Below are 20,622 nucleotides of genomic sequence, written 5' to 3'. Positions count from 1 at the left end.
GTAGAGTTTTGGTGTGTGAAAAAAATGGGATATGGATATTTATATCTACAATAACAAGTAGGATATGAATCTTGAATTCCATTTAATGCACTATTGATTCCAAGTATGAATTAAGATATTGATAAATGTTTTATTAAAATTATTTAAAATTTTAATTAAAAATTTAACACCTACAAATATCAATGTTGTGTTTAATTTAGTATTTGGTGAATTTAAGATTAAGTTATAAATTATTTTAAGCTTAATTTTTAGTAATGTATTTGGTGAGTTTTAGTAACTTAAATGACAAGCAAGTCTTCAAACATTTTTTCAATCTATATAAATTGCTATTGTTTAGTTATGTGTTTTGTGATTTTTAGTAATGTATTTTTAAAAATAATTTTGTAGCTATTTTGTTAGTAATTTATGATTAGGTTATATAAATTGTTAGTGTTTCTAGTGTTTTGTATTTTTTAATGTAATTTTTATATAATGTAATTTTATTTGATTTTTATTTATTTGCCAATTTTATTGCTTTATTAAAATGTTAATTAAATTTGTTGTTATTTTTATAGGTTGTTTGTTTGAAAGAAACTAATAAGGTATGTTTCTATTTCTATTTTTATTTTTTAATTTGTATGTTTTATGTTTAGATAGTTTATATTAATTTTAATTTTATTATTATTGTAATCTAACATAATTTTTTATTGTAGGTAAATTATGGAAAATTATTAGATATTTACCGTGTTTTGTTTCTGAAATTTGAAATAATTTATTGTATTTTTGAAACAAATTAAATGAATTTATTTTTTAATTGCAGATTTGTAGCAAATGGGTTCTTTGATTAATAATAATAATCACATATCAAGTACTATTAATGAGATGGTAATAAAATTTTTATTTGATATTCATGTTATTTGCGAAATTAAATTATATTGTATTAACTATTTTGCTAATTTAATAATGTCAGGGCCCGTACCGCGTATTGAGGGGCCATGTTAATAGTGTAGGGTTTCTGTCAGATGAACGCCTAATACCATACTTGAAGTTAGCCGAGCTTGGTCCAGCAGCATTGATCCTGACTTTTGATTTGCGATACGACTTAATTTCCGCTTTAGTCTAGCGATGGCATCCGAAGACCTACACATTTCATTTACCGTGCGGGGAGTACACCATCACTCTAGAGGATGTTGCACTACAGCTCGGGCTTCCCATCGACGGGAATGTGGTCACGGGCTTAAGTTCGATCTCTAGGCCAGCTACCCTTTGCTATGAATTACTTGGACGCTTGCCAAGTGAGGGGAAATTTATCAGTTTGAGGTTTACATGGCTAAAGGCCAATTTTGAGCATTTGCCGAGTACTGCCAATGAATGGGAGGTGATGTAAGCCGTTCGAGCTTACATTATGCACCTTATAGGGGGTGTACTCATGCCGGATGCAAACGGCAGTGTTGTCCACTTTATGTACTTACCCCTATTATCCAATTTGCATAACACCCGTTCATATAGTTGGAGGTCTGCAGTGTTAGCCATGCTGTATCGCGAACTTTGTCGGATGACAGATTCCTCTGCGATGGACATAAGTGGATGCTTTATACTGCTGCAGTCGTGGGCACTTTACCAAATGCCATTCTTGGCATCCATTAGTCACCAATCATATATATTTCCACTCATTAATAGGTGATGAATTTTTACTCGTTATAAGAATTAGTTGACTTTTTTTCGGATTATATTATTCTAACAATTTGTTTTTGTAGATGGAGTACTAATCCGGGTATCAGAAGGTCATACACGGTTTCGATATACCGTCTGATGATGGAGAATCATGCTGGAGAGGGGGTAAGTTTTTCCAATATAAACTTAATTTTATTATTTTATCTCACTCGACCCGCGTTAATATAACAATGTTATTAACTGTGCAGTTTATTTGGATACCGTATTCTATTCCAAAAATTATGGCGGTTATTTTCTCATCTGCCCACGTCCATTCAAACCTATAGTGCATTGCGCACCCGTTATCAATTTTCAGATAGTGGAGTGGTATCATGGCGATTGAGTACTTCAGCAGTTCGGTTGTATACAGTATATTCCGACACTGCCAGTATGATTTGGGGAGATCCATGGGATGAGCGACGAGGAAAGTATAGAAATAATTGGGGAGAAGTGCATGAATAATATATTACGATGTGGAACAACCGATTGGGGAGGGTACCTTAGATGGATCGTGCTTTAGACCTGTAGCCCTCTTTAAAGTACATACTGTGGTACTGTGAGATAGGGAAACCATTTTTGTTTGGTGGGCGGTCAATGGTAGTCTCTCCGCATACGACACGAATTGAGCAACCCCTTCTAGATCCGCATCATGCACTAGAGCCAGAGCTGAAACTACACTTTGGAGATAGTTCTTATCATCCAGAATTGGGGGCAATGACTATTTCCCAGGCTCGTCAGGCCATGGATATCATTTAGAGTTTGATATCTTCAGCCCACTACCACCTCAGTACTCCAGTCATCCTGGCTCGTATCAATTGCCGTACTCCACTCCTCCTGGCTCAAGTTTATCGATGGCGTTTGAGACATATGATTTTTGATCTATGTTTCGCAGCCCCACATACAGATGAAGAGAACGTTGATAGCCGTGATCGCCCGCAACGTAAACGTCAAGCTCTACAAAAATATACCCCTAGAATGACACCATCAAACCATCAATTTTAGGGGGTTTTGTAATATAAATAACTTCATATTTATGTAATAATTTTTTTGGCATTTTATTTATCAATTTAAGTTGTTGTTTTTTTGCAATTTAAATAGTCAACTTTGTATTTATGTATGACTTTTTCTCCATTTTATTTATCAATTTTATGAATTTTTTATTTTAAAATTTAATAAATAAACTTTATACTAACTATGTAAGTCAAATTAGATTAACTGCAACAAATTGTAAACATATTTGTGATTCAATTCTCTCAACATGTAATGAACTACATCTCAATTCTACCCGATTGCGACGATTGTCCAACATGGTAGTTTCGGAGCTGGCATTTACTCCGATTATGACCAGCTAATCTGCATAAGCCACACAGCTTCCCGTCAGATTTCTCCTTAATGTCCATTTCATCATGGATTCTAGATGATTGTGGACGACCTTTCGGGTTCCTACGCAACCCTTTATCTAGGACAAGCTCAAAGGTCATCGGAGGTACCTCCCAAGTAGATAGGTCAGGAAGCACGGGGAACTCGTTCTCCTATACACGCAACGTACATTCGAGGGTGTACACTTCATCGATAAATTATTCTACATTGAGCGAGACTTTAGCACAAGCTACCACGACATGTGCACATGGATAATGAAGCGTTTGAAACCTCCTGCAATCGCACTGTCTATTTCAAAGATCAACTTCGTAGGACCTAGGTGGTATACCGGGTCGACGATTGATGGTCTCTGTAACTCGAAATGTTTCATTACGTCGTAAATACATTTCTACAGTCTTTGACCTCGCCATCTAACAGTTTGCAACAATTACATTCCTGACATCTTCTCCAAACACGTGTCCCGCCTCCATCTGGTTGACTTGTTACTGACAAATTCTTGGCATTAAGGTAGCCAAACTGTAGAATGTAGCTGAGAAGATAGATGAAATCAGAAGATGTCGTGTTTCCAACAACACAACATTGATCCCCTCCACCAAGTTTGTGGTCATTTAACCATAACGAAAGCCCTCGTCAAAACTTTGAGGCCATTGCCACGGCTCCATAGTACCCAACCACTGTCAGAAAGATGTGTTCGTTTGACCCTCCATGTCACTCTCAAGTCGAGTCATTCTTTAGCGGAAAATGTGTGGCTTTAGCTCGTGCGTTGCATATGTGTTAAGAAAAGATAATTTACAATATTGCCATAAAACATTAAAACGTATATTGAAAAGATAAGGTAATCCTTTACCCATTCTCTCAACTTGTCTTTTCCAGTCTGCATTCTTATAATCTCACTAGAAGTTAGCCACGATATGTCGAATGCAGTAAACGGATCTCCATGGCATACTGAAAAGCCTAATGGCTGCAATTAATCATTTCTCTCTACCGGAGATGATGCAAATATTATCGTTGCTAATAACATACCTTTGTAGGTTGGTAAGAAAGAATTCCTACGATTCCATGTTCTCCTTATCGACGATGGCAAATGCTATCAGGAGCACGCTCCTGTTGTCGTCTTAAGCAACCTCAAGAAGTAGGATCTATGTATATTTTCCATATAGCCAGGTCCCATCTACTTGCACAAACGGCTTGCAGTGGGGAAATGCGCGCACACATGGATCAAACGTCCAGAACATTAGATGAAAAATTCTTTTTCTCGATTTTAGTTGGTCATCTGGCCCGTAATAAGGTTATGTCTGCAACTCAATAACAGTCCCTGGCATGTACTCTCTCATAGTGGCTATCTATCCCTATAACTCATTGTATGATGCATCGAAATCTCCGTACAATTGTTCCATTCCCATTTGTTTAGCTATCCATGCCTTTCGGTATGATACTCGATACTAGAATCGTGCCTGCATTTTGGCAATCAGTACCGAAACTTTAATAGTCGGCATGTCTTTCACCATTGGCATGATATACGTATAGATAGTTTTGGAATCAAGTTTTCGATGATCTTCTGTCATACGTGTTGAAGTGCATGTGTGAGGCCCAACAAATTTCCTTATGTCCCACATCTACGACTTCTGGATAAATACAGCTTGTATTTGCCAATTGCAACCTTTCGCCGACTTCCAACACTCTCCAATATATAATGTCGATTTATACACTACAACTTTGTAGTCTATTGATATATTCATGCTATACTACTTAATGGCAAATACACATTCTTCCTTACTTTTTAATCTCTGGCCCACGAACAACTCCTCAGGATCAGAATGTACGGCCATCCATTGAGTAGGTAATATTTCAGGGTACTCCGGAAACTCGGTTGTGTGCACCGCATCGGGGTCTATCCGAGACATGTGTGCCCCAAGATTATTTTGTATCACAATACGATGAATTTGGTTCCCGACTGAAGATGTGTTAACGTTTCCATCCTCATTCACGTTTTCATCGTCAATATCATCCGTGACCTCGCCCACGTCGGGATCACTCTCACTATCGACTTCATGATCAGAATGATCACTACTATGGTATACATCATCACCAACCACATCAGTCTCGGGTGCAACATTAAGATCAATGTCGATCTCGTGTATAGTTGATTGACTATCAACGTATGATATCAGAACAACCATACACAGCTCTTGAGCTCCATCTTTTTCACCTAATTTGTAACACCCCTTACCCGTACCCGAGACCGGGACCAGTACGAGGAGTTACTAGACACATACTCGGACATTTTCAGAAAGTACGAGTTATAAAATTTTGTTTTAATTTAAAATAAATCAGACAATATCTTAGTGTCCTTATTATGGGCCTACGGGGCCCTAGATATATATTGAGAACGATCAGGGAATAAACCATATTAGACAGTAAAACCAATAAGCATGAAATGGTTTCCTTATCACATGTACTCAATCAACAAGTTAGTCTCATAACAATACACCATGTAATTTGTCTTAGATAAGCTCATCATTCAATATTTTCATTTTTATATCTCATATTAGTCTCGTTGAGTTTCTTAGAAATCTCGATGGATTATCCATTTACCGTCAAGTCATAAGAGCGATCATCTCATGTATGCACTCCTGCGAACCTTACATCTTACGGTGGGATTACCAGTCCAGGCTAAATCTCCTGTAATATAAACTCATAAGGTGATGTCAGGATTACCAGACCAGGCTAAATCCCTATTAGCGACAAAAACCTTCAATGAGCTCAGATCTGAATTACCAGTCCAGGCTAAATTCAGACCCTAATTGGATTACCCGTCCGGGCTAATTCCAAAATACACACATATTCTTCGGGAGGCTCGATCACCTAAGAAACACCTGTCCGAGCTAGATCCTTTCTATATTTGAGCTCAACGGATTACCCGTCCGAGCTAAATCCTTTTCTGCAACACATGCAGGATCTCAATTCACATGTAAAACATGGTTTATCCATCGAACTTCCTTTTCAACCTCAATCGGGACATTTATCAATATGTTATTATTAAAAATACATTTAATAGATTTTTATGCCATCATCAAATGCAATTATCAGACATTCATAACATGCAATTAAGCATACTATGAGTTTACTTTAAGTTATTCGAACTTACCTGGTACTCGTCTTGGTATCGTGTTTCGGTTATTCCGAAATCTTTCGTGTTCCTCGATCGACCTTCGGAATTTGTTCCTCGGGGTAATTGAGCTTGAAAATGTTGAGAACCCTAACTATGGAGAGCTTGAGAATTTCGGCTGGATGAAGGAGAAGAATGACTGATTTTTGGCTTATTTTTCCCATTTTATTTCATTAATTAGCCAAATGACCAAATTGCCGTTAAGCCCTTTCTTTAAAATTTCAACAAGCCTATTTTTGTCCAAAAACTTAGAAATTGGGTAAATTGTTCTTTAAAGCTTTCTAATTAATAATCTAAAGCAATTTCATACAAATTGCTTCTTGAATCCAAGTTTTACAATTTATTCAATTTGGTCCTTATTTTCCAATTGGACACCTTACTCATAGAATTTCTTCATGAAACTTTAGCACATGCATATTCTCATATTCTAGGCATCATAATAACCATAAAATAAATATTTTAACGTCAGATTTATGATCCCAAAACCACTGTTCTGACTAGGCCCTATTTCGGGATGTAACATTTCTCCCCCTTAGGAACTTTTGTCCTCGAAAGTCTTACTAGTAAACAGGTGCGGATATTGGCTTTTAATGGTTTCTTTCGGCTCCATGTAGCCTTTTCTACACCATGTTGATGCCATAAGACTTTTACTAAAGCCACATATTTATTTCTCAAATGTTTAACCTCACGAGCCAAAATCTTGACCGGTTCCTCACCATAAGTCATGTCCGGTCTAATTTCAATCTCAGTTAGTGAAATCACATGAGTGGAGTCTGATCGATATCGCCTTAACATGGATACATGAAACATATCATGAATCTTTTCCAGTTCGGGTGGTAATGCGCTAATGGTTCAACTCTTTTAGTGATCTCGTAAGGTGTGATAAATCGTGGACTCAGTTTGCCTTTCCGGCCAAATCTCAATATCTTTTCCATGGAGATACTTTCAAGAATACTCTATCTCTAACTTGGAACCCAATCTCTTTTTTTGTCAGATCAATATATGATTTTTGCCTATCCGATGCCGCTTTTAAACAGTCACGTATCATTTTAACCTTTTTCTCGGTTTCCTTGATCAGATTAACTCCGTGAATCTAACTCTCCTTAAGTTCTGTCTAATACAATGGAGTTCGGCACTTTCTTCCATACAAGGCCTTATAAGGCGCCATCTTCAAACTCATTTAAAAACTATTGTTGTAGGCGAATTCTACCAATGACAGGTATTTTTCCCAGCTGCCTTGAAATTCGAGGATGCAACATCACAACATATCATTAAGAATCTGAATCATCCGCTCAGACTGACCATCAGTTTGTTGTGAAAAGCTATAATAAATCTCAAATTTGTCCCCAAGGCTTCTTGTAACTTCTTCCAGAATCTTGAAGTGAATCTCGGGTCTTTGTCTAAAATATTCGATAACGGTATCCCGTGTAATCTCACAATCTCAGATATGTACAAGTTGGCCAACTTATCAAGAGAGTAGTCTGTCTTTACCGGAATAAAATGAGCCGACTTCGTTAACTCATCCACCACAACCCATATGACATCTTTCTTTTTTAGGGCTAATAGTAATCCTGTCACAAAGTCCATAGTAACTCCATCCCACTTCTATTCGGGGACCATAACAGGTTGTAACAAACCTGAAGGTACTTGATGTTCAGCTTTGACTTGCTGACATATCAAGCATTTCGATATAAATTCAGAAATGTCCCTTTTCATGCCGTTCCACCAATACATTTTCTTCAAATCATTATACATCTTAGTAGTTCCCAGATGAATAGACAAACGGCTATCATGTGCTTCTTGCAAGATTTTTTGAATAATTTCATCGTTCCTTGGTACACAAACTCTGTCCCTGAACATCAAACATCCATCAGGACTAATCTAAAAATCTGATTCAATACCCGACTCACATTGAGCTTTTTTAGCTTGCATGTCGCTATCATTGGTCTGAGCATTATAAATTTCCTGAAGAAATGTTGGTCTAGCCCTCAGCTTTGCTAAGATCGAACCATTATCAAACAACACCAATCGACCGTCCATGGCCCTCAGTGCAAACAAAAATTTTCTGCTTAGCGCATCAGCGACCACATTTGCTTTTCCCGGGTGATAATCAATGATCAGCTCGTAATCTTTAATTAATTCTAGCCATCTTCACTGTATTAGATTCAAATCTTTTTGAGCCATCAAATACTTCAAACTCTTGTGGTCTGTGAATATACGACAAGTGTCACCATATAAGTAATGCTTCCAGATTTTCAAGGCAAAAACAATGGCGGCAAGCTCTAAGTTGTGCGTCGGATAGTTCTTCTCGTGTGGCTTTAATTGCTGTGAATCATAGGCTATAACCTTGCCATCTTGCATAAGTACACAACCCAGTCCATTTAAGGATGCATCACTGTAGACCACAAACTCTTTTCCCGGCTTAAGTAACACTACTACAGGAGCTTCAGTCAGCAATGTCTTCAACTTTTCGAAACTCTACTGACACTTTTCCGTCCATTCAAACTTAACATCTTTTTGTAGCAATCTCGTCATTGGAGTCGCTATCATAGAGAATCCTTTCACAAATCTTCGGTTGTAACCGGCTAAGCCCAAAAAGCTTTTGACCTCGATTACATTTTTAGGTGGTTTCCATTCAACGATTGCAAATATCTAACTTGGATCAACTCAGATGTCTTTACCCAAAACAATATGACCCCAAAACCCTATTTCTTAAAGCCAAAACTCACTATTGCTAAATTTAGCATACAATTGTTTTTCCTGTAAGGTCTACAACACAGTTCTCAAATACTTCGCATGCTTTGTCTCATCCTTGGAATAAATCAAAATGTTGTCAATGAACACAATGACAAACTTGTCCAAGTATGGCCGAAATATCCTATTCATTAGGTCTATAAATATGGCTGGTGCATTCGTTAACGCAAACTGCATGACAAGGAATTCACAGTGACCATACCTCGTTTTAGAAGCTGTCTTAGGTACGTCTGATTCTCTAACTCGCAACTGATAGTAGTCGGACCTCAAGTCTATCTTAGAGAATACAATGGCTCCCCTCAATTGGTCAAACAAATCATCGATCCTTGGCAAATGATACTTATTCTTGATAGTCACCTTGTTCAATTAACAATAATCTATACATAGCCTTATCGAACCATCTTTCTTCTTTACAAACAATACAGGAGCACCCCAAGGCAAAAAACTCGACCTTGTAAAACCTTTATCCATCAGTTCTTGCAACTGTGCTTTTAAATATTTCAACTCAGTTGGTGCTATCCTATACGGAGCAATAGAAATAGGAGCTGTTCCTGACACCATTTCAATACCAGACTCTATCTTTCTTTCAAGAGTCAATCCAGGTAATTCTTTCGGGAACACATCTAAATATTCATATACTATTGGCAGGGACTCAATCTTCAACTCCGCTTCTTTAGTGTTCAATACAAAAGCAAGGTAGGCTTTGTACCCTTTTTTCATATATCTTTGGGCAACCATTGAGGTAATTACAACCAGCGGTGTATCCAATCCTCTTAAATCAACTTGTAGAATCTCACCATCTGGGGACTTTAATACAATATACTTGCTACCACAGTTTACAACTACATCATGCAGGGCTAACCAATCCATACCAAGTATTACATCAAACTCATCAAATGGTAATAACATAAGGTTAGCTAGAAAGCAATGACCCTGAATTGTCAAAGGACAATTCTTACAAACTTTATCAACCAGGACTGACTTGCCTAATGGGTTTGACACTCTGATAACAAATTCCGTAGGTTAAATGGGTATATTCATACTAGACACAAATCTCATACAAATGTATGAATGCGTCGACCCTGGATCAATTATGGCAACAACACAAGTATTAAAAAGAGAAAAGGTACCCGTGATAACATTAGAAGCAGAGGCTTCCTCTCGAGCGCATATTGCATATGTTCTTGCCGAGGCTCAAGCCTCTGACTTTGCAGTATCTTTAGCCGCAACCCGACTGCCACTAGTACTTCCAAGATACCTCGAAGGTCTACCTCATGTGATAGGAGTACTCGACTTCGGGGCTACCTCCACCTCTTTATCAGTTTGTTCTGGGCAGTCTCTGAGGAAGTGGTCAAGAGAACCACACTTGTAGCATGCACCGCTTTTCATTCGGTACTCTCCGAAGTGAAATTTATTGCAACTTTTGCACTTCGGCTTTTGGTTATCCACACTCCCCACACTAGTCACCAGCGGGGAGGAAGACTTCTGATTACGTCATTTGGAGCCTCTCGCTCTACCCGAATTGTAACACCCCTCACCCATATCCAACTCCGGGACAGGGTTCGAAGTGTTACCAGACTTAAACATTCACAAACATACAAAACTGGGTTACCAAATTCGCCCAAAATTAAAACTTTTCAAACACATGCATATCATTCCTTATACAGGCCTTTGAGGCCTAAAACATACATTGGGACGGTTCAGGATAAAACCGAAAACATTCGATAAACTTTGGGCAACTTAATAAATTTTCTTACTTTAGAGAGTCACACGCCTGTATGGGTGGGGCCGTATGGTCACACACGCCCGTGTGGCTTGGGACACTCCCGTGTTCTCAGCCCATGTAACCTTCTGTTTATGACGTCAACAAAATAATTTATACCACACGGCCAGGCCACACGCCTGTATACTAGGCTATGTCCTCTACACGGTTGAGACACATGGCTGTGTCTCTGCCTGTGTGACTAACATTTAGGCAATTTTCCAAGCCTTATGTTGACCTTATTTTTCCCCCATACTTTTACACATCATAGGCACAAATTATAACATCAATTTAATGTTTAATCAACCTTTGGCGAAATTCAATTAAATAATTTGCATGTTACCCAATACTTAATCTCTACACATTCAACAATTGTCCATGTTCAATCATTATCATCTTACTACCATGCCACACATTCACTCTATGGCCACGACTACCTCTAATGGTCCTGAGGCATTTATCATGTACATGTGCCATATACTTCTCATACATATTAACAAGCATAATCACATAACCACATCACAAGACTTTATCACATACCATGGACAAATAGGCTTACAAGCCAAAATCATTATAAGCCACATCTCATGGCTATATACAATGAATTAATATAAGCCAACATCTTGGTCAAACATAAAAACACATATCATCAATTAAGTCCCTATACATGCCACTCACTTGAAGAAATTAAGTTTCAACAATACTCCAAAAATGGTATCTTGATAGTGTGAGGTTCCCTCCGACGATCTCCAACCCCGAACCGACCTGAGGACACTAGAAGAAATGGAAGGAGGAGTAAGCTTTACACTTAGTAAGTCCATATGAAAATAATAAGCATTATAACAACATGTTTCCTTAGGTAAAACAACTATAATTACACTTTTATTCATATTTTGGCCAAGCTATCTACTCGAGTCATAGTCGATAAATTATTTATATCTCGAGCTACAGGACTCTAAATTAAGATACGTTAATTTTTCTTGAAACTAGACTCATATATCTTATTACCACAAAATTTCCATAATGTTTGGTTTATCCAATAAGTACAGTTTATTCTTTAAACTATCCTCTATTTCACTATCCGACAACTTCGACCTCTATCTACTTAAAATTAAATATCTCGTAGTACGAGACTGGGATAATTTTCTCGTCTCTGTCTATTGAAAATAGTCTCATTAAGTATTTCATTAATATGAATTTTAACTCATAATTATTTTCTTACAATTTCTAGTGATTTTTCAAAGTTAAGACAGGGGAGTCTAGAATCACTCCGACTCTGTCTCACAAGAATTCAAATATCTCATAATAAAAAATTATTTTCTTACACCGTTTTCTTTATGTGAAACTAGACTCATTAATATTTAATTTCATATATTATTTAGCCTCTAATTCGACTTACAACATTTATGGTGATTTTTCAAAGTTAGGTTACTGCTGCTGTTCAACACTGTTTCAGTGCAAAATCACAATAGCTATCATAATTTCATTGTCACATTGATCATGGACTCATTATTTCATAAATCCCATATTCAATTACACAATGTAAGTTAACATGATATTGCAACACAATTCATAATCATAAGCATAAGGATAGTTCGTCTTTCAAATCTTTTCACTTGTTCATCATGCATACACATACATATGCATGAATTTGCTTACTCATCATTTATCACATTTCAATAAGGCATCACTTATGAGTATAATGTACGTACCTGTACATATCCATAGCATATCGACTAAATTTACCTTTATCACCAGGCCCATCTTAGGACTTTCATCGCGTTATTCATTATAATACCCATTGAATTTCTCAGAAATCTCAATGGATAATCCATTTATCGTCAAGTCATACAAGTGATCATCTCAAGTACGCACTCCCGCGAACCTCACATCTTATGGCGGGATTACCAGTCCAGGCTAAATCCCCTACGATGACATATACTCAAATAAGATCGGATCTGAATTACCAGTCTTGGCTAAATTCAGATCCTAATTGGATTACCCGTCGGGACTAAATCCTTAATGTACATATATTCTTCGGGAGGCTCGATCACTCAAGGAACACCGGTCCGAGCTAGATCCTTTTCCATATTTGAGATCAACAGATTACCCGTCCGGGCTAAATCCTTTTCTGCAACACATGCAGGATCTCAAGTCATGTAAGCCATGGTTTATCCATCAAATTTTCCTTTTTATTCAATGGAGATTTTTCTCTTTTCATCAAGTATCTCGTTATGCATAGCTGATCATGCAATGTACATCCAATTCAACACATTTCCATGTTTATTTAGACATTCGTCCATGAAATAAACATGGTATTGCATACCATTTTATTTAAGCATTTGTTACAATTTATAATCTTTATATCATCTAAATAAATATCCATCACACAATGCTAACACATCAATTTAAATTCAGGTATGAACAATACTATCATTGCATTATCATTGACATATGAACTTACCTTGGTTTCGAGTATAACTATTTATTTCGAGTTTGTGCTTAACCTTGTTCAACCTCGTTCTAAGCCCGAATCTTGTTTTCCTTGATCTATAATATCAAATTTAGCCTACTAATTAGTCACATTATTCATATGGGTCCAAAAATCATATTTTTACAAATTTGCATTTTGACCCCTAAACTTTCACATATTTGTACTTTTGCCCCAATGCTCGTAAAATGATTTTTATTCAATTTACTTGCATTTAAAGCCTAGCCAAATCATTTTCATAACTATGAAGCTCCTAATTTTCACTAAATCACCCTTTTATGACCAATTTTATAATTTTTACAAAACAGTCCTTTTAGACGTCTTCATCAAAAACCACTTAGTAAAGGTCGTTTATTACACATCGAGCCTCTATATTCTACCATTAAACATCAAAATACATGCATATCATTCATGGTTAAATTTTTAAACATAAACCCTAGCTCAAATAAATGGTAAAAATAGTTAGAACATGTTACCGGGACTTCAAAAATGCATAGAACGTCAGAAACTGAGCTCGAAATTACTTACTATTGATCTTGGAAGCTTGGTCAAACCCTAACCATGGATGCTCTTTGTACATTCGGCTGAAGCAAGAAGAAAGGGACACATTTGGGTTTTAAAATTTGTCTTTTAATTCATTTTACCCCTAAATGACCAAAATGCCATTTTTACTATTATTTCAAAATTTACCCAACCAAGGGCATTTTTGTCCACCAAGTTATACAATGGTCTAATTACCATTTAAGGACCTCCCATTTAAAATGAATGAAAATGGAAAAATTTCTGTGACAAAATAAAAAAATGATGCGGCAAAGTAAACAGAAGAGAGCACTTAGACTATTTATTAAAAACCTAGTAAATTCTTTGCTTACACTTGTTAGCATAGGATTTCTAGGAATAGAAGAAATTGACTATGAATGGATCTTTCTTATAGTTATTCTTTTAATAAGGTTTTTACAATTTGGTCCTTTTGACCAAATTGAGTGCCCAAATGTCAAAATTTTCGAACGAAATTTTCACGAAATCATTCCGTGAAATCGTAGACCATAAAAATATAATAAAAATAAATTTTATTATGTCAGATTTGTGGTCCCAAAACCACTGTTTTGACTAGGCCCTAATTCAGGATGTTTCACGAATATCCTACTGATGAAGTGGAGCATTCATGTTGGCTAATTGACTTTTTTAGGGGAAACGAGAGCGTCTTACCGCTAGATCTCTTGCTCGAAACTCGAGCCTCTCTCTTTGCTTGTTTCCTTTCATTATTGAGCTCCTCGGCTTCTTGGCCCGATCAGCTAATGCAATGAACTCCCGTATTTCAAGCTTGTTTCCTCATTTAGACCTTCCTCGAAGCGTTTACACATTTCTAACTCGGTTTGAACCTATTCAGTTGCATACTGGCTTAGCCTTACAAACTCCCTTTCGTATTCCGCTATAGTTTTATTTTCTTTTTGAGTTCCAAGAACTCCTTTCACTTCGAGTCTAAGAACCTTTGACTGATGTATTTCTTCTTAAACTCTGTTTGGAAAAATTTCCAAGTGATGTTTTCCTTTGGCACCACTGCAGATACGGTTTTCCACCAGTGGTATGCAGTATCCTTCAAGAGAGACACGGTACAATTTAAGCACTCCTCAGGTGTGCACAATAATTCTTCTGATACTCATGTAGTATTCTCAAGCCAGAACTCGAATTTTTCAGCATCATCATCGATCTTAGCTCTGAATTCCTCATCCCCATACTTTCTAAGTTTATCTACAGGGGATTTATGAATTCTTACAGGTGCCATACCTCATGGCAATTCCTCATTAGGTTGGTTAGGGGGCCGGGGAGGTCGTGGCATATTGGGGCGATTCCTTAAATAATCCCTAAACCATTTTTCTATCATGTCAAAGAAGGCGGCTCTAGCCTCTTCCCAGTCTTCAGACATAGGTCTTCTACTACTACTTGAAACAGCTCGTTGTACGGAGGCTGGAGCATGGCTCTTGGCTTCCTCGGACTCATCTTGTGCTTGATTGAAAGACATTTACTATATTCAAAAATAATTAAACAGTTAAGAGATGTCACACTATCAACGTTCGTATAATGGCATGTATAGCGAAACTCAATACTCTCTACGGTAGTCCTAGAATCGACTAAATCGTAGCTCTGATACCGCTAAATGTAACTCCTTTTACCCTACCCGAGACTAGGACCAGGTACGAGGCATTACGAAACACATACTCAGACATTTTCAAAAAATACAGGTTATAAAATTCTGTTTTAATTTAAAACCAGTCAGACAACATCTTAGTGTCCTTATTATGGCCCTACGGGGCCCTAGATATATATTGAGAATGATCCAAGACTATACCAAGAGCTTGCAAAAGTTCGTGAAAAACTTTCTATGTAAAGCCTCACACGCCTGTGTAGAGGTAATGCACACGCTCGTGTGCTTTGGGACACACCCGTGTCCCCTACTCGTGTGGAATTAATGGAATTTATTTTCTATTTCGAACCTACAGAGGTCTTCATATGACCAAGCACACGCCCGTGTCCTTCACACAGCCTAAACACGACCTTTTGGTCGTCCATGTCCAAAAACTCGAGCATTTTTTTTGTGACGTCAATATGCGTTTAGGGGCACATGGCCAAAACACACGCCCGTGTGCTATGTTGTGCCCTCCACACGGTTGAGACACATGGCCGTGTCTCTACCCGTGTGTTTACTACCATGCATTTTGACTTCAAAATTTAGGGTGCAGGGGACACACGGCCATACCACACGCTCATGGGGTGATCCGTGTGTCACACATGACTTAGACACACGTCCGTGTGTCTACCTTTATGGACCTTATTAGGCTATTTTTCAAGCCTTTGGTCACCCTCTAACATCCACTTTTACTTATGGACTCTAACGATAAATAACATGGCCCAATTATACTCCTAAATGGCCTTGATAAACCTCATTTCATGCAAACCTCATCTCATTGGTTTTACACATGCTAGGTTATTCCCTTTATAATAAGGATTTCTATACCTTACAACACTTTTAATGTTGGCTTATTATTATAACTCATTGCCAATTATGGCCAAGCCATCCCGTGTGAATTGGTCATATCATGTGTGTCTAAATGTGAGATATCACACTTGATCCTTACTAGAACAATTGAACATAAGCATGCATAAATTTGTAAGTCATAGCCTACATCAAAATGAGCCAATTCTCATGGCCATATAAAAGTAGATATGTATACCTTTACATGCCTTCATTTTAGCAAATCAAATGACACATATAACAAAATAAATAAAAGCCTCATACATGCCATTGAACAAAATAAAAGTGTCTATATACCACAGCTGGACTAGTTGATAGTGTGTTGACTTTCCAACCGTCTTCCAATTTTTACAAGTCCTCAGGCTCTGTAAGATAGGGAAAAAATAGAGGGGTAAGCATTTACATGCTTAGTAAGCCCGAATAACTAGAAAGTAAACTTACTGAGTAATTAGCTTACAACCATATTAGGTAGTAAAACCAACAAGCATGAAATGGTTTCCCTATCACATGTACTCAATCAACAAGTTAGTCTCATAACAATACACCATGTAATTTGTCTTAGATGAGCTCATCATCCAATATTTTTATTTTTATATCTCATATTAGTCCCGTTGAGTTTCTTGGAAATCTCGATGGATTATCCATTTACCTTCAAGTTATAAGAGCGATCATCTCATGTATGCACTCCCGGGAACCTCACATCTTACGGTGGGATTACTAATACATGCTAAATCCCTCATAATATAAACTCATAAGGTGATGTCGGGATTACCAGTCTAGGCTAAATCCCTATTAGCGACAAAAACCCTCAATGAGCTCGGATCTGAATTACGAGTCCAGGCTAAATTCAAACCCTAATTAGCTTACCCGTCCGGGCTAAATCCACAATGCACACATATTATTCGAGAGGCTCGATCACTTAAGGAACACCCGTCTGAGCTAGATCCTTTCTATATTTGAGCTCAACGGGTTACTCGTCCAAGCTAAATCCTTTTCTACAACACGTGCAGGATCTCAGGTCACATATAAAACATGGTTCATCCATCGAACTTCCTTTTCAATCTCAATCGGGACATTTATCAATATGTTATTATTAAAGATACATTTCATGGATTTTCATGCCATCATCAAATGCAATTATCATACATTCATAAACCATGCTGTAACACCCCTCACCCTTATTCGACGCTAGGATAGGGTTCGTGGTGTTACCTGACTTAAACTCAACCAACTGTATAAAACTGGGCAGTGAAATTTTAAACAATTTAAAAACTTCTCTTTTCACAAGCAACTATCTCCTATATGGGCTTACGAGGCCCAATCATAAATCCAGGGTTGTTTGCAACCCAACCGAGACCTCATGAAGACTTAGAAAATTTTTGTGCATCAAGACTCCACACGCCCGTGTGGGTATAGAACACACGACCGTGTGCCAGGGACACGCCCGTGTCCCGAACCCGTGTCTGAAATCATAAGCATTCTGCCAAAACCACATGGCCCACAAACACACCCGTGCCCTATAACCGTGTCCTTCACACGGCCAATATACACGGCCGTGTCTCTTGTCCGTGTGCTATAAGCATGCATACTAACTTTATGACACGGCCTGGGCACACGCCCGTGTGGCCTACCCGTGTTCTATAATGACTTTAGAAATTTAAGTGCAAGGGATGCACGGCCATAACACACACCTATGGATGTGAACCGTGTGTCACACACGGCCTAGACACACGCCCGTGTGTCTTACTTGTGTGGAAAAACTAGGCTATTTCTCAAGCCCTTTTGTCACCCATTTTACACAACCTACACAAGATCATTTTAATATATAAGTCTCATCACAATGGGTACTAATTCATCCATAGAAAGAACATTATATACATTCATCAAAATGAATAATAGCAATTATTCCAGGCTTGATTACAAAATGAAGGGCCTTTGACTTAAGCCAAAATACATGAATCATTCTCTTAATATAGCATCTTGGTCTAGCCTTATACATGCCACCATCAAAAATATAAATCCAACTATACCGGGTATTGCGGCGGATAGTGTGATCGATATCTCTGACTTTAAGGGATCTTTAAATTAGCTTGATAACACTTAAAGAAGAGGGAAAGGAAAGAGGGTAAGCATAAAGCTTAGTAAGTTGCATATAAATAAATATACAATAACAATCTCACCATTAGTCATCATACTTATAGCTAAAAGGTAAACATAATTTAACTTACTCATTTTCATCTACTCGAGTCACATTCTCTAAATTAAGCTCATTACTCATGCTTACCATAGGTACCTGTAGCACTCACACATGATTATTCTTTATTTATCAAACTTGATCTATAACTTTCATTATTGAAACATTTGGGATACTATTGGATATTCTATGAACTTTCAACATTGGATATATTGCCGATGCCATGTCCCAAACATGGTCTTACACTGGCTCTCATATACGCATGCTGATGCATGTCCCAGACATGTCTTACACTAGCACAACTCTTAGCCGATGCATGTCCTAGACACGTCTTACACTGGCTATCATAGTATGACTGATGCATGTCCCAGACATGTCTTACACTAGCCCTCGTCTAGATGCCGGTGCCATGTCCAGATATGGTCTTACATTGGCTATCATAATGTGGCTGAAGCATGTCCCAGACATGTCTTACACTGGCGCACAAATCACCTAATGCCTTGGCACGAATATCTAGTTCGTATCCTAATGTTTCAACGGGATATTTCTATTATCTCAAATATTACTAGAAATTCTCAATTCATAATCATACAATATCAATTCAATGGCGATATGAATACCAGTATTAACAGTGTAGTTGTATCATTTACATACAACTTACCTCGGTTTACAAAAAGTACTTGGCATTCGGTTTAGTCGGTTTGCTTGGCCTTCCTCCGATCTAGGTTCGGATTTGGTAATTCTTGATCTATAATGACAATATGCACTCATTCAGTCACTAATTAGGATTAAGCAATCATAAATTTACATCTTTGGTAAAATGACCATTTTGCCCCTAGACTTTGGCAAAATGACCATTTTACCCCTATGCCCGAAAATCGATTTTCATCAAATTTCGTTGTACCTTAGGCCTAACCGAACTATTTTTACTATTATAGGAACTTCAAATTATCACTATTTCACATACTTATTAACTATTTTACAACTTATGCAAAATAGCCCCTTTAGGGGTTTTCATGCTAACACCTTTTACAAAAGTTGTTTACAACACAACTAGGACTCATATTCCTCCATAAAAACTCAATAAACATCACAAATCCTTTCATGGCAACACTCTAAACTCTTGACCATTTTGCAAGATATCACCCTCATTTGAAAACTCATGCTTCAAGGGTCTCAAAAATGCAAAAATCATCAACAAAGGGTGTGAGAATCACTTACTTGTGAGGGCTTTTAGTTGCTGAAAATTTACAGCCTTCAAAACTCCATTTTTGCTGATATTTTCGGTGGAGAAGAGAGATCGAGAAGAAAGAAATGATAGCTAGGCTTTTAGGCATTATTTTATCACCAAATCATGACATCATCCACCTAAATCTTTGATTATTTGCTTAAAACCCATCACGTGGCCGGCCAACACTAATAAAAAGGGTGTAATTGCCCTTTAAAAGCCCTCAATTTAAGTTCTTTAGCTATTTAACTCATTTAGGTATTAAAATGCATTTTTGCCTTTTATGCGATTTACTCCTTTTTCAAAATTGGGCTAGGAAACATTAAAATTAGCTCACCAAATTTTTCATGCACTAATAAAATCATTAATTAGCCAAATTACCAAAATACCCTTAAGTCATTGTAACACCCCGTGCCCGAGACCGCTGCCGGAGTCGGACACGAGGGGTTAACGGCTTAAACCATTCATTTTCACAGTCCATTTTAATATTTTCCAGACGACTGGCTAACTGCGTCACTGTCACCTTAAAAGTCATAACTTGAGTTCCACAACTCGAAAATCAGATTCGTAATTTTTCACCGAAACTAGACTCATATATCCATCTACAGATTTTTTTCTAGAATTTTTGGTCGAGCCAATTAGTACAGTTTATTAGTTAAAGTCTCCCCTATTCCAGGGTTCGACTACACTGACCTTCATGCATTACGAATTGGATATCTCCCTGTACAGGGCTTCAATATTGATGCCATTTATTTCTATAGAAACTAGACTCAAGGAGGAATCTATACATATATGGCATGGCACCTAATTATCTCTGGTTAATTTACAATGAATTTCCAAAGTCGGAACAGGGACTCTAGAAACCGTTCTGGCCCTGTCTCACTAAAACTTAAATATCTCTAACATACTGTTCATATG

This window comes from Gossypium arboreum, chromosome 3 (assembly GCF_025698485.1).
Source record: "Gossypium arboreum isolate Shixiya-1 chromosome 3, ASM2569848v2, whole genome shotgun sequence".
Classification (NCBI taxonomy): Eukaryota; Viridiplantae; Streptophyta; class Magnoliopsida; order Malvales; family Malvaceae; genus Gossypium; species Gossypium arboreum.
The sequence above is the reverse complement of the archived record's forward strand: the minus strand, read 5'-3'. Positions refer to the sequence as shown.